This window comes from Cornus florida, unplaced genomic scaffold (assembly GCF_030987335.1).
Source record: "Cornus florida cultivar Cherokee Brave unplaced genomic scaffold, ASM3098733v1 CherokeeBrave_3.0.0_Hap2_Chr04, whole genome shotgun sequence".
In the NCBI taxonomy this organism is placed as follows: domain Eukaryota; kingdom Viridiplantae; phylum Streptophyta; class Magnoliopsida; order Cornales; family Cornaceae; genus Cornus; species Cornus florida.
In genome coordinates this window covers 94,664,809-94,681,091 of record NW_026775574.1, presented here as the reverse complement: position 1 = coordinate 94,681,091, position 16,283 = coordinate 94,664,809, and the positions used below count along the sequence as shown (strand labels likewise).

General features: G+C 31.9%; 1 pseudogene; it reads left to right on the top strand.

Moving 5' to 3' along the window:
- The window catches only part of LOC132305388 (protein NRT1/ PTR FAMILY 6.3-like), a 48,427-nt pseudogene extending 46,791 nt beyond the window's left edge, over nucleotides 1-1,636 (top strand).
- Nucleotides 1,637-16,283: the final 14,647 nt, after the last annotated feature.

Sequence of the window (16,283 nt, the reverse complement as noted above, 5' to 3'; positions counted from 1 at the left end):
CTCAAAATGCAACTATACCACTAAAATGATGATTTGGTCTTAATCCAAACTATTTGGCACAAACCATTTAACCACATGGCCCAAACCTATTAGACTTGGGTTCATTTGGCTAGGACCATTTGACCATATGGTTTGAATTCACTTGACTTGCATTCAAGTTGAGAGCAGGAGAGAAGATATTTTAGATTCGAAGAATAAATCGATGGTAGCCCATGGGTGGGTATTTATAGGAGAAGTGGTGTTTGTTTAGGCCAATTCAAACCGACAGGTGGAATGCTGACCGGACTAGACTAGACAGTCGAGCCGGACAGCAATGCGGGACAAGTATTCCGACATATCCATTTAGTTATTTCAAACTTATCAAGCATCTTATTTTAGAAAACAATTTCTAATTCACTCGGATACAGTTTTGAACAACTAAATATATCATGCTCATCTACCCTTAGATACGAATACGTTCTGGACCCAATAAAACTATTTTGCAAAACCCGCATTTATTTTAGCCCAAACATTGCTTGAACATAATTGAATTTACTAGTTTTCAAAATTAGTTTCCGACACCTTTTTGCCTTCTGGATATTAATTTTCATGTCATCAATGACTATTGTAGTATTAGAAAACTAGCATTTATAACTTTAACAAGCAAGGAATTTAAAATCAGTTTATCACCTTTATTGTGGTTCCATAATTGTATGATCATATCACTGGGATGAATTCATAACCGTCTGATTGACATCTTAATTTCGTGGCTCTGTTTTCTGCAGTTTCTTGGACAAAGTAGCCATCGAGGGCCCTGAAATGTCAAGTGCCATCACTGTGGTAAATAAATGGAGCCTTTCAACTTTAACAGATGCGGAGGAGGTAAAATTGGTGATTAGAATGTTACCCATCTGGGCCACCACTATTATGTTATGGACTGTTTATGCCCAAATGACCACATTTTCAGTAGCACAAGCTACCACCATGGACCGCCACATGAGCAAATCATTTCAAATTCCGGGCATCCCTAACCGTTTTCTTAGTCGGCAGCATTCTCTTGACCGTCCCGATCTACGACCGGGTTATCAATCCAATCGCCGGGATGGTGCTTAAGAACCCTCAAGGGCTCACCCCATTACAACGCTTAGGCGTTGGTCTAGTCATGTCAATTTTTGCAATGGTAGCAGCAGCACTTACTGAACTCAAGCGACTGCATGTTGCACGATCACATGATCTGACGGACAATAAAGCGGATGTGATCCCGCCTAGTGTATTTTGGTTGGTCCCACAATTCTTTTTCGTGGGGTCAGGCGAGGCCTTCATTTATATTGGGCAGCTTGATTTTTTACTAAGGGAGTGCCCTAAAGGGATGAAGACCATGAGCACAGGGCTGTTTTTAAGCACACTTTCACTAGGGTTTTTCTTCAGCTCTCTCTTGGTTTCTATGGTGCACAAGGTGATTGGGGACAAAAGTCCATGGTTAGCTAATAATCTCAACCAAGGAAAGCTTTATAATTTCTATTGGCTGGTGGCAATCTTGAGTGGTTTGAATTTGGTTTTCTTTTTGGTAGGGGCAAAATGGTATGTGTACAAGGATAAAAGGGTTGCAGATGAGGGGATTGAAATGGAGGAGGCAGAGGCTAGTTGTGATGCATAAGTTCTTCTTACTTAACTGTTGTTGTAGCTTACTTTTGGAGGGCATGTTTGGTGCAAATAATAAGAGTTTGGACCAACAAGGGTAAATATGTAATGTAGGTCAAAGGACCAACTTCTTTGTTTACATGTTTTTCAGCTTCCTTTTTTTATTATGTGTTGAATGCTTTTGTGCTTTAGTTACAAGGTTGTGTGACCTTTATGTACTAAAAGAATGGAAAAGGAATTGTTGACAGTATGTTAAATGATTTCAGAATAGCAAGAACTTATACGCCGGGCTAGCAGTGATGGTGGGGGCTTGGACCTGGCACACACAAGGCCAGTGTTCGAGTCCTCCACCAAGCCTTCTAGTTTCGTCGACTCACCCAGTGTATGGTAGGGGCTGTCTTACACCCCCAGGTTTGTAGCCCATGGTGGGTCCCTAAGGGGCCCTATGTGGGGGAGTTCCTGGTGCCAACTTAAAAAAAAAAAAGAGGAACTTTTTCTCCTAGCCACTTCAATCACAAACAAAAATATGAGATTTTAAATTACCTAAATTCTCAATCAAGTGTGGACAATTGCTATTGATTTCTTTTATAAAGTAGGATATATGCATATATATATATATATATATATATATATGGATAAAACGTAATAATACATCTGTCCTAGTCGGTGAGGATAATTTGAGATACATGTTAGGAAAATGTTCGAATGCATATTAGAAATATATTGGGATGCCGGTAAGAAAAAAGTTGGGATGCACATTAGTAAAATGTAGTAATGCAAAAATAACGTCCCAATATTTTCGTAACATATATCCCAAACTATTCTCATTGGCTAGACGGACGTACTTTTACACCAGAAAAGATTTTGATCACTATATATATATATATATATATGTCTGACACTGGTAGTCTCATTATTAATGAGACAAGTGATGATCATTTACCCTTGAAATTGAAAGGAAAATATCAGTGACACACAACTCCTAGTTCATAAACCTTGAAATTTAAATCAAAACTTAACAATTGATTCATGTCCAAATTACAACATCAGAGGGAGTGTGGCAATGAGAAGACTCCAACTCATCAACTCACGACGTTTCTAGATGGTTTTGATCTTAAATTTGAAGGTAAAGTGCAAAAACAATTTCTGTTCGAATTTGCAAATAACTCTTCCAAAGTTTATTTTAAGGAATGTCCATTGTCTAGATTATATTTCATTAAATAATCATAATGCCCTTTATTATTGAGTTATAATTAATTTATTTTTCTTATTGAAACAAATCATAAAAAAGAATTCATACTAATTTGATGGCATATTCTCGATTAAATTTGCATAAATTTATCTTTAATTTTTAAAATTAATTATTTTAAAAAAACTTAAGTAGAAAATTTGAAAACAATTTAGTTAATTTCTTAATTTTTCATGAATATATTGCATGAAAGGGAAGGTATTTTTAAAAAAAAAATAATTTACTACTTTTGTATGAATATATTGTATGAAAATAAAGGTATTTTTCAACAGTAAAAATATTTAAACCGAGTATAATAAGTTAATAATTAGTTAATCATTTTAGAAAATGGTAGTTACAAATTTATTTATTTTTTTCTACTTTTATGATAGATTGATATTAATAATAAAATTAAGGTAAATAGTTTAATATTTAGATAAGAGAAAAGATAATAAAAATAATTTAATAAGGAAATAAAAATTTTAATGAGAAATGGTAAAATAGTCTTTTGCTATAAATTTGTTGTTAATTGTAATAAATCAATACTTCAATATGGCCCAGTTTACTCGCTAGATTTTGGAGCTTAGTAAACCCAAGGTGGGGCTGGGTGTTCTTTGTGGTTAGTCTCTGCTGTCCTGCAGTGACTTACCCGGCCCGGATGGGAAGGTACCCTTCCGGGTCCTCGGGGATTAGTCGAGTTGTTAAGGGACCCTAAGAGTTCGTGCCATCCCAAACACCCCGGGTTAACTAAAAAAAAATATTTTAGCAGACAATTTGTAGTTCAGGGAATTATTTGTAAAGGATCAATAATTCAAGGGGATTTTTTTGTTCTTTAACCTAAATTTTATCCCATAATATCTCATACCATTTGGAGATGTAACTAATATATATAAACACTTACCTTACCCAAACGATGTGAAATTGTGCTGGTTGTAGCTCACTGGCCCACATAGGTCGCCAAAAGCCCAAAGCATAATCAAAATTTGATTGTGCTTTGAGCCTGTTTTGTTGCTAGGCCACCTAAGTGCATTATTTGGGCTATTACTTACTACCAATAGAACTAGGCTGGTCCCTTTTTTTTTTTTAGGTAAAAGACTTGGCTGATCCCTTTGTTATTGGGCCTACTTACATTATACATACCTTTTTTTTTTATCAAAACGAATTACTTTATCTTCAGGAAATAAAAAAATAAATAAGAGCCCTTCGATACCCAATGCAATGCATCAAAGGGCCAGTGTTCTTTCACGTGAAAAAGAATTTTTTTTATTTATTTTATTTTATTATTTCTTCAACCAATTATATTCTGTCATATAAATAAAAATATGAGGATTGCTAATTGTAGTCGCTTGCGCGACTGTCCATTCAGGATTGGTTAGTTTTGAATTTATTAATTATTTTGAGTTTCTATTTATATGGGACTCTACTAACATTATTTTTTAGACAAAAATACCCTTTTAAATTATCTAATCTTTCTTCTTCTCTCCTTTTTTAATGGAGGATGTGCGTGTGTTTCTTTTTGTTTTTATTTTTTATTTTTACAACTATCTATAAATGGATTTTTTTTTTTTTTTAAAAAAAAAGGAAATAATTCCTTCACCAAAGAAGAAATATATACGTATATAAAACTAATTTTGTATATATATTTTTTAAATCTCAGAATCTATCTTGTTCTTTTTACTTCTTCTTTTTAGGATTTTTTTCTATATCCATTTTTTTTTTTTTTTTTTTCCTTCAGGATCCGTTTCTTGTAAATGGATTATTCTATCTAACTTTTTTTTTTTTTTTTTTTGCCCTTTTTCAGCATCCATTCACATCACATTAGTTATTATTATTATTATTATTATTATTATTATCATATATACATACGCACACATCCCCATATGAATCGATTAAAAGAAGAGATAAAAAGAAAGACATATTAAAAGGGTATTTTTGTCTAAAAAGTAATATTATTAGAGTCCAATCAAAATAGAAAGTCAAAGTAATTAATGTATTTTATACTAACCAATCCTAACTGCACTGTGAATGGACAGTAAATTGCGCGATTGCAATTAGCACTCCTCTAAAAATATTTTATTTTAATGAGTCATATCACTACATGTCAATATTAATAAACCAAGGGCGAAGTGCAAAAAAAAAAAAAAAAACCCCCTCGACTCACTCGTTTACAAAAAATTCCATTATGAATATTTTTAGCAAAAAATCCCCCTCAACTATCCCAAGGGGGTGACTTTAACTGACGTTCGTTTAGTAAACATACACTATTACCAAATTACCCACGCTTTCTTAAATTTTTTTTGTAACCGCATAAAACGAATTTTATTTCCATTTGTTCACGTTTGGACTCAATCTTTACAAAAGTTATAGAATCAACTCGTTGATTTACACCAAGCGAATCAACCAAAATTGGCATTGAATATGTTCGTTTACACGAAGTGAATCATCCACCGACTCTCAGTATCATTATCTTTCTCATGCAATTCACTCACTCGCATTAATAGTAATACGAAGATCATGCAGGTTTGGATTGAAATTCGAAGATTTATAGTTTGGGATTTTAAACCCTAAATTTTGAGGTGTAATTTTTTTTTTGGGGTGGTGGTGGTTGTCCCTTTTAAGAAGAAGATAACACGATCATTACTTTTAGTGGGATTACTATAATTATTTAACTTTTATTGAAGCTAGTATAAAATACCCTTCTATACATAAACATATAATATGGTTTTATATTAATTTAAGATAATATTAGGGAAAGATTATCATATGGATATGATAGGATAAAAAATAAAATAAACTTGACTTATAATATGGTTTCATATTGATAGGATAAAAGTAAATAAAATAAATTTGATTTAATTTTCACACATATATAATATTATAGTATATATGATTCAATTATAATATTGAAACACTCTTTGCATTCAACAGGTCCACCAACATAAAAACATATGATTCAATTATAATATTAAAATACTGTTGTATGAATAAAATAGTACGAAGAATTTGTTGACTTCTTTAATATACCATTAGAATTTCGACCGCTAGAGGATTTAGCTACTAGTGGGGGTCAAATTCTTTAATATACTATTGGAATTCTGGGCTGTTAGATGATTTAGCTACATAGCCAGTGGGGTCAAATTATTTAATATACGTATCATTGGAATTCTGAACTGCTGGAGGATTTAGCTACATTGCTAGAGTTGTGAGTAAAAACTCTCTTTGCTAACAGACGTACAAAAAACGAAGAAGAGGATGAGAGAGTAGGGTTGTGTTTGGGGAGGCTTCTTGATGCAAAAAAAAATTTCATTATAAAGGGCTTACAAGAATGACTTTGCAAAAACAAATTTAAGAATAAAAAGTTGTTTGGTTAACATCATGTCGAAAAGTGCTTTTATCTGGAAAAGCGATTTTATTCGCATGATGTATGTTTGATAACAATGTGTGGAAAAGTCCTTCTACTATTAAATAATTACCATTTTACAATAATAACCTTACATAATATTTACTTATCTTACATCAAACACAATTATTGAATCATATTATCACCAGTGTTTTGTCATCCCAAAATCCACATGGAGTATTGCCATTAATATTTTCTAACCTATTCTAATAATGTGTTGAGATAATATAGATATGCATGATAAACAAGCAATTTTTCCCAAAAACAAAATTCATCATCAAACAAATAGAAACAAAAATACTTTTGTAAATTATATACCACTTCATTTCACATATTCAGACAGAGAAAAATAATTACTTGACTTTTGGTCCGGAATTAATGGTGACTTGGTGAGTAAACTAGTTGTTCTCCTCCCTCTTTATTTGATGAGCATCATAAGTGGTGAAGAACACAATGATCATCAATCATACATCCATACCAAACCCAAGAATCTTTACATCCATAACAAGTCTTAGAATCCTTACATCCATATGGACTTGCTGTACAAATTGCTCTGTACTTGGATATATTTCCAATTAAATCAAAAGAGAGGAGAAACTCTATTCACTTTTCTTTATCAATTTGAATTCATATTACATGCTCTTACATTCAAGTAAGAAAGAAGAAGAAGAGAAACGGAAACTGTTATTTAAGCAATGTAGCTAAGTCAGAGAATTTCCAAGTGTCTTCGCATGCATTGAGTTATATTGACAAGGAGCTAAAAAGATTAAAATCATTTGCTCTTTAATTTTAATTGACATGCTCTTATTTTGCTCGAATCATCTAAATTGCATGAAACCAGACATAAAGAGTAGGAATTGCAAAGCCCATCAATAAAACAAGAAAATTGATAAATACAATGCCAACTTCCGTATAATCTCAAAAAAAAATATATATATATATATATATATATATATATATATATATATCATATGCCTAACTTGAGTCCTGACAAAAATAATAATAATAATAATAATAATAATTAAGTGAGCTATGACAAGTGGAGAGATTTCTTGCTTTACTTTTCAAATTAAATTAATTGAGAAAAACAGGAATATATGTAGAGGTTTTATTTTAGAGAATTAGAAACTAAAGAAACACACAAACCTTCCAAAAAATAAAAAAAAAAGAAAAAAGAAAGGAATACACAAAACAATAATACCAACATATCATACATCCGTATAAAGAGCCTGAATGGACTTCGCGAAAAGTATAGAGAATTTGCAGGTGTTGGAAATTAATATAGGTCTTGAAAGATTAATTGAGTGATGGAAACTGAAATATATAGAGACAGAGAATTAGATTATTAGTCTCTCTAAAATTGTAATTGCTAGAGAATTTTGTTGAATTTGTAATTGCTAGACTTTTCGTGAATTTTTACACAAAAATCTTCATTGGCCCACAGAAATCTAGAGAGAGGGAGCAACATATCTGAAACATTGATTCAGACTATATGGTAGAGGCAAACAGGCCGGCAAACGTTGGAATCAGATTAAGAAGATTACGAATGATATACACCTTGAATAGGAGTGTAGCAATACTCAATTTCATTCTCTTAAACTAAAATCCATATTAATATATAGAATTGGAGGATAACACATGTGTGTATTTTTTGTGTGCTTCTCCCCCAATTTCACAAATAAATATGTTGATCGGTCTTCAAAACCTTAACTTTGCGTAAATTTAGCACTAAGCACTCCTAGACTCGTAAGAATTGTTTCAAGATAGGAATTTGAAGAGGATCTGCAACTCTTTCGCTTTCTTGTGTAGCATCGTTATTCTTGCGCGTCTAGCGTAGACTAGTTTCTGGAAATAAAAGGGGGTAAAATCGTCTATGCAATTATTTACTTAAAATGAGGTATTGGCTTCCCGAAACAAATATTTTGCCAAACATTTAAAATTTTCACAAACGGACTTTTTGGGCTTAGAAGCCCGTTTGAAGCCTACAGAAAGCTCAGCCAAACAGGCTCTAAATAATAAAAATAATAAGTCCTTTACTGTTAAGGGGCAATTTTGTCCCAAAAAAAAATGGCTCAGTAAATTATTTAAACGGACATCATTTAAAGTTACCCCCTCCAGATAATTGAATGGAATTTTTTGCTAAAAATATTTATAAGAGGTATTTTTTTGTAAACGAGTGAAAGTCGAGGGCGATTTTTTTGCCATTAGTCTATTAAATTTTTCTCCTTGTTTTAGTGGGACCCTTCAGTGATTCAATTGATGAATCAAAATTAGAAGGATGTCCAAATAATTCTGTTTTGGATGAAGAAGATGCAATCTTCAAAATCACTATTTTCTATGATACCCATGCATAAACACAACACATATAGACAAAGAAAAATAACATATATATTTCATTAAGTTGTGAGTGAGTGGAAATTAAAATAAAAAGAGTCGTTATATTATTTAAATTTAAGCTAAACTGTAACTGTGATCCAGTTTGATAAACAAATCAAATCTGAAAAATAGCTTATATCTTAAAATACACACACTTGTATGTTTATGTAATGTATGATTTCAGCAAACAATGAGAATCACGTGTCTACAGACTACACTTACAAGAAGATAAGCTCATAATTAATTAAGTCCACGACACCAATGATATGATGACGGCTTATGGTCTGTCCTTGTTACCAACCTCTATGACATTGAATTAAAAATCAACTGACATAACGATCATATACTTTGCATTTATATATATATATATATATTCTGTCCTCTTTAATTTGATAATATAAGCAAGTCCTCGCCGTCCAGGCGCTTTTAATAGCTAGTCAATGGACATGGGACTATCCTTATTTATTATAGCTTTGTAATATAGCCTAAAACATCACCATTATTTGTTTGTGTATGCGTGTGTCTCTCTCTATCTTCAATTATATGTATATAACTATGTATATATAGACATGCTTATATGCACTATTGTTAAATGTTGATGTAGTTTGGGCCACTTTTGGTCCCATGCCTGGTGGACTGGCTCTTGGGGCTCATGAAAGAATGTTAATTTTGATACAATTTATTAATGCCATTTGTCATTGATTCTGATAATCATTTAGTGGTATAAGCCATTTTTTAGTAATAAAAAAATGTTGTTTTTTGGATAATGTTACAATTACTACCAGCCCACGACCAGAATTATAAAACATTCAATTATAGTCTAGATCGATGTCCTTATCTTTCTATTTGTGTGAGAATCTAGCAAGGTCATCATTGTTTATTTATTATTTATTTATTTATTATTATTATATTTATTTATTATTATTATATATATATATATATAATTTTTTTTAGAATTTAAACTAAAAAATAAAAAATCCTATAATTTTATTTATTTATAAAAATGGAGTACAATCATCTAAGATATTTTTTTACAAAAGAAAGAAAGTATCATCTGATTCGATCTCCTTTATTGGTCAATGCAATGGCTTCAAAGTTTGATTTTGAATAGATTGTGATGAACTCCTTCCAAATCTTTGAAGAATGAAGAAAGCTTGAATTAATCTCTGATCGAGGACCGTGGAGGCTTGATCTCAAATGGTGTCGTTTGGTAATTTTTCAAACTTGTTGAATCACAAGAAAGAACGACACAGCTTTGGATGTGCTTGTTATTCTTCGCCTTCAAAGTCTTCAAATTCGTTGAATCTTAGGAAGAAAAACCCAATTTTGGATGTACTTATTGTTCTTTGTCTTTAAATTTGTTAAATTTAAGGAAAAATACTTTGGATGTGCTTATTGTTTTTTGTCTTGATATGTGCTTGTTATTATGCTTCTTCAAGGTTTAGGTGTAAAGAGAATGTTGGGTTTGGCAGATGTTTTGTATTATCTGATTCTTGATGTTCTCTACTCTTATTTCTAGGCTTCATGTAGAGGTAGAATTGTATCTTACTTCAAATTTGATAATTATTCAATTTTTTTGTGATAATTATGCTTGGCTTATTAGATAATTAAATTTGACCCATTAAACTGAATTTCATGGTGGGTTGAATTGAAGATTGACCCAAATTAGATATGACGATGAGGCTTGTGGTTTTAACCACTACTACTACTTATTTTCCTAGACTTTTTTCAAATTTTCCCTCGCATATACCCACTGCCAAAGAATGTATAACTTCTCATAGAATATCAACTTCCCATTCTTTCCTCTGTACAGACCACTAAAGTGAGAGCATACACAAGTCACATTAGAATACAATCACTGTACGTGCCAGATAGCCATAACATATATATATATATATATATATATATATATATGTTTTGCAAATATCCTTGTATGTTGAATGCAGATTCACTACTAGCCACTAGCAATCCAGCTTGGGAGTGCAGGATGAGTACTCGATCGTGAACCTGTGTTGGCATAAATTAGGATTCATCCAATGGGACACACGGAAAGATCTTAAAAATTGACAAAGATTTCAGCTAACTCATTATTTCATTTGTCTTTTAGTTCAGGTGTCAAAATTTTTCTGGAACTGAATTTAATTACCCACAAATTTAGTCTTAAAGATGGTGACAGTACGTACTACAACATAATAAACCCTTACTGGAAAAATTTTATTTGATTTTATTGGGTCACCTAGGATTCATTGTTGTCGTGATAAAGCCTAACAGATAGAGCTCGTGATCATCAAAGGATATATCAATGTTTGGCTATCTCTTGCTTCTTCTTGATAGCACTCACTGAGTCACCTTTTGCAGTGCGCATCTTATCATATAGCGACTTAACTACACTTCTTAACGTGTTGCCGACTAGCCCCTTCAACATGCGTTGTGTGCCATCGGCAATTTTTTTAGGGTGCGTTTGGTTAGACAGAACTTTATGATGGAATTAGAGCCAAAGAATGAAAAATTAAAGGTATGCATGACTGCTTGGTTTGTAAGTTACGAGAAATTATATGTTGCAATTGATACAATTAACAATTACAAACACTCTACCAAAATAAATTAATACAATACATATATTTGCTTTGATGGAGTATTTGTAGCCGTTCGTCGTACTGTAGTAGAACAGTTTTCTGTTTTCAAAACAAAATTTTTCTTGATTCTGTTTTCTAAAAACTAGTAGATGCAGAGAGTCGAAACCTGACATTCCAAAATTCATCGAAAATATTAATTCACCGAACTATCAAAATATCTGCAAAATGATCTCCTGTTAAACCGACATAAAAGATTTTTTTACACCTTTAATTTTCTCTTCTTGCTTTTTTATTATTAATCATTTTGTTTTTTTTCCCTTAAAATTATTAATCATTCATGACTCAACACCTCATTTTCACAATCAAGTATCATAGTGTTCACTCGGGAGAAAATTTGTGGTTCAAATTCAAACGTATTAATCCAGGTAGGATCTTTGGGAATTTTTTTTTTTCTCAAAGGATCTTTGGGATTAATGTGTCAAACAATATGGTGCACTTGATTTTCAAAAATAAATGTTAATTGACTTTTGGAATAAAATTAATACGAAAGTGGTGGTGGGGCTTACCCATTATTAGACAACTGAAGACTATTGTGATTCAAGTAATATTGGCTTTTAACAAGAGCCATAACTTCTATAAACCCTTTTTATCAAATTCGATTCAAATGTTATATTTTGAATTTGGAACACAGAAAATGTTTCCAATTAATTTCCTTTTTCTTTTTAAGAGGGAGTCATGCCACACCACTCAAAGTGCTGAGCATAAACGACAATTTGTTAAACAAGTCTATTCTTAATAATAATTCGTGTTAAGTGATATTTTTTCATAATCTAAGGTTGAGGTTACCGGATTAAGGATCTTGTGATCCAATGATATCTCTTTTATTTCTTAAAATGGATAATAAAATTTTGAGTTTTCAAAGAAACAAAATGGATGTGTAAGTATGGTGTGTGTGAAAAAAGATTGAGGTTGTGGATGCGTGAGTTTCATGTAAAAAAGGAAAAAAGAAAAAAAAATCTTTATATAATTCTCATTAACTTCTTTTGACTGATTTCTAATTATTTTTTCTTTGAGTAATGATATTCACACTAAATACTTGCAGTAAATTGTCTAACCCAATAATTTTTAATTGACTATTTATACCAAATACAACTAAGTGAGAGGTTCTACTTCCTTATTTGTTGCATAATTGATCAATTAAAAAAGTAGGATTAGCAGTATAAGAATCATTTTTATTTTTCTTTGATTGCACAAAACATCATTTTCATTTTGAAAATAATAAACACTACATTTTTTTAGGCAAACAAAATAAGTTAACTTGTGTTCCTCTCAGTCAAAAAAGAATTTTGAACCATATAACAAGGACCCTTTTCTTTTGAAAGGGAGATATCTCAATAATGCCACTAAACTAGAACATATGGACGAATTAATGGGTCCCAAGTGACTTAATTTGATATTTGAACTGTCCTCTATAAAATATTAATAGTAATATGCAGATGCAACTTAAATTAACAAATACTACTATATATATATATATATATAGAATACGAGGTCTCCATCGAAGTACCAGATGTTTAGATTCAAGTTCTTGGCAATTTAAACAAAATCTAAGAATCCAAAAGTATCGCGTGCATGTAATTATATATTCCATAAGTCTCAAACTAAGTGTCCATTAACAATTGTCTCATTTCAAAAGTTAATTTACTATTTTTTAAAAATATTATCAATTTAACATTTTTACATTGAACCTATAAACAGTAAACATAACACTATGTACTCATTAAAAATAAATTTGTTAATTCATTTACTACTAATACAATAAAATAATAATAATAATCATTATGTTAAAAAATTAGATTTCCAAAAAAGGAAACTAGGATTAGTTTTCTTGCAATCCATCTTGACGCAAATGTTTTCTCTTTTACCAAAGTTGAAACAAATTCACATACTCACAACTTACCGCTAATAGAGATCCACCACTCAACCTCTTTACTTAGAGAGGAGATCGTGCCATGATAATTGAGAGTGAAAACAATAAATCTGAACCCATATTTATATTGAATTATTTAAACTAAATATACACGAGGCCTATACAAATAGGCTGACCGAATTTGGAGTCCAAGGTTGTGCAATGTAGGAGTGGGGATCAAGTCTTCAACAGTAAGGCTAAGGCTATTAGCTAATTTGCTTGAGGCCAAGGTTATAAGCTAATCTGCATGAGGCCAAGGGTACGAGGCTTAGGCTATGCTATAGTAAAGCTAAGTTGCATAGGGCTAAGGCAGGTTAAAGTTACGAGACCAATTAATCTAAATGTGTTTGGTGCACTGTGAAAAATATCATTGTGTGTTATTTGAATTATACTCCGATTATTACACTACATTAGAATGGCACAAGAGAAAATTCACATGTCGCGAAGAAGTCAACGCAACCGCAGAAGCTCAGACAAATGAATCACTGACTTTGTCCATTCCAGCATTTAAGCTTGCTAAGGTTAGGGAAGTGGCAAGTCCAATTAGCGAAGTACTTTTGAGTGCATAGAATAAGGAAACAACGCAGGTGATAAGTTGTCAAGTTAAAGGTGGCGCTCCATATTTTACATTAAATACAGCAGTTAAATTACCCTATAAAGGCTCAGCTTTCCTATCTACACGAGCCCATGACAGCTTGCATCCCAGAGGACTGTCTTAGCCGTCTATGAGGAATCTAGTCCAATGGCTAACGTTACACGACCTCGACTATAAATAAAACTCATTTACGTAAAAAAAAAAAAAAAAAAAATGTTCTCCACCAATACACCTGGATATTTCATATTGTCACCCTTTGTGATCTTCCAGACCTGTTTTATTTGAAGCTTGCTCATGCAGTGTAGCTCAAGGTATAAACCTTGCTCTTCCTCAGTTACTTTTAATTTCAGCATAGTTTTCCTTTCTAGTCTTAGGAAAATATTTACTTCGTTGCATTTACTGCTTTATTACACTAATGATGTAGTGTTTAAACTTCATGTTTCTTTACCAGTTGTAGTTGTTAAACTAAGCATTTACTTTTCGATTGGATTAAGTGTAGATTGTACTTAATTAGGACCAAAGAATTGAAAGCGACCACATCTTCCAATCAATCTTCATCTACTGTAATGGTTAATGACCAAAGAGTTATTTTTCTTTGCATTGTTGTAAGCTCTCTCTCTCTCTCACCATCACGCAAAAATATAAAAAACAATTCTTCTCAAATCAGCGGAGCCCTTGTAGGGCCGAAATGTTAAGAACCATTGAAAGGGGTCATTTCTGCTTTCCACAATCGCTTAAGTCAGAGAGGTCAAGTTTATAGCCCAAGTGGCTGTAACATTGGGAATATTTGTTTGCCTAATTTACAAAGCTCGAGCTTAGCTACAAATCGGGACTGATCATAGTCTTGGCACACCTGCAGGTGAGGTAACTCATGTGCACTCAGTTACCGAATAATGCTTTAGGCCAAACACCTAGATATGTAACGACAAGAGTATTGTAGACTAAGCTAGCTCTTTATATATATATATATAAAACGAATCACACAAATATTTTTTAAAAAAAAAAAGGTTGTCCCAACAAATAACACACACTCAGGTTACACCTATGAAAATAATGAATAGTTTGAACTGAGAAATTATTAAATAGATTTTAAATCATTTGACATTCGATGAACTAGTTTAATTGAGACCGTTATTTAGATTTGTTTATAATATCAAAATATACTTTTACGAGTTATTTTTTTAATTATAAAATTTAAATTGAATTAGTTTATCAAATATTAATGGTATAAGATTATCTAATAATTTTTTTTTACCTATCCCATCGTAAATAACAATCACAGGACACGTTGGACATCCATGTATCACAAAATTCAACGGTGGTTCAAAAGGCTGATTCCTTCAAGATATGTATGATACCGGTGAGTGATTGATAAATTCCTTTGTGAGTGGTGAGTATTGGAATTCATGATGAAACTCTGTTCAATTATAAAACCCATGGCCCACCCTAAGAAATCGACCCATGCACCTTATTATCTCTGCTACAACTGATGTATATACTTGTCGTTTAGTTGATCCACAATAAGCTTCTCTGCATGTGAACATTCAAATTTCATCAAAGGTCGGTAAGGCCAATTTTGTAACTACAGATATAAATTATAATGTTGCGAATGAGACCAGTCAGCCAGATGGATCTGTCACGCACTTAATAACCCATTCAATAACTTATAGTCCCACAATAAGGCGAGCCATAAATTCGAACATATTAAATTTTATTTTTATCTGAATTTAAAATAATTAAATTGATTTGTGAGTAATCATACATATTTTATATTTATTCTCACTATATATGACTGATGGATATAATCAAAGTGAGAATATGTCTGAGCCCTATGTTAATTGGCACGTAGCGTGTTTAATTAAGATCCATAATTGTTATTCTTGACAACTACGGGTCATGGATGTAGTTTTTGAGGCTATATGTTAACTCTTCTACTTCAGTCATTGAATTAAACAACAGACAAAAGTATTACATTCCAAAATACTTTTTTCTTAATCATTGAATTAAACGACAAAGGATTACATTACAAAAAAAAGGCATATATCACGAAAAATTCGATAGTTCACTTCACAACAAATTAAAAATCTACCAGTTAATATAATAATTTCATTGATCACACCTTATAAATTTTGTGAGCAGCCAAAAAACACTTCATAACTTAGAAATTCACTAAACTAGGATCTCATCACCAAAAAACACTTTTATCGAGTGGTCACCATTTTTTAAATAATTAAAGACATATTAATTCAATAGGTCTTCTTTCTAGTGAGGCCATAGGGTTATTTAAAAAAATAAGCACCTAATATATATATTTTTTTCTCGCAGAAAGTGTACTATTTTCAAAAAATGACCACAACCATAGAAGAAACTTGTTGTATTCATGTGACCTAGATCCTCCCTTGTCCCTCGTTCCATTCTATCTCGTTTTGTGCACTAATAAATAAGCTGCACAACACACTACATCACAATTTGACACCTTATATGATACTCTCTTGGTCACTTTTTTGTTATCCGCTTCG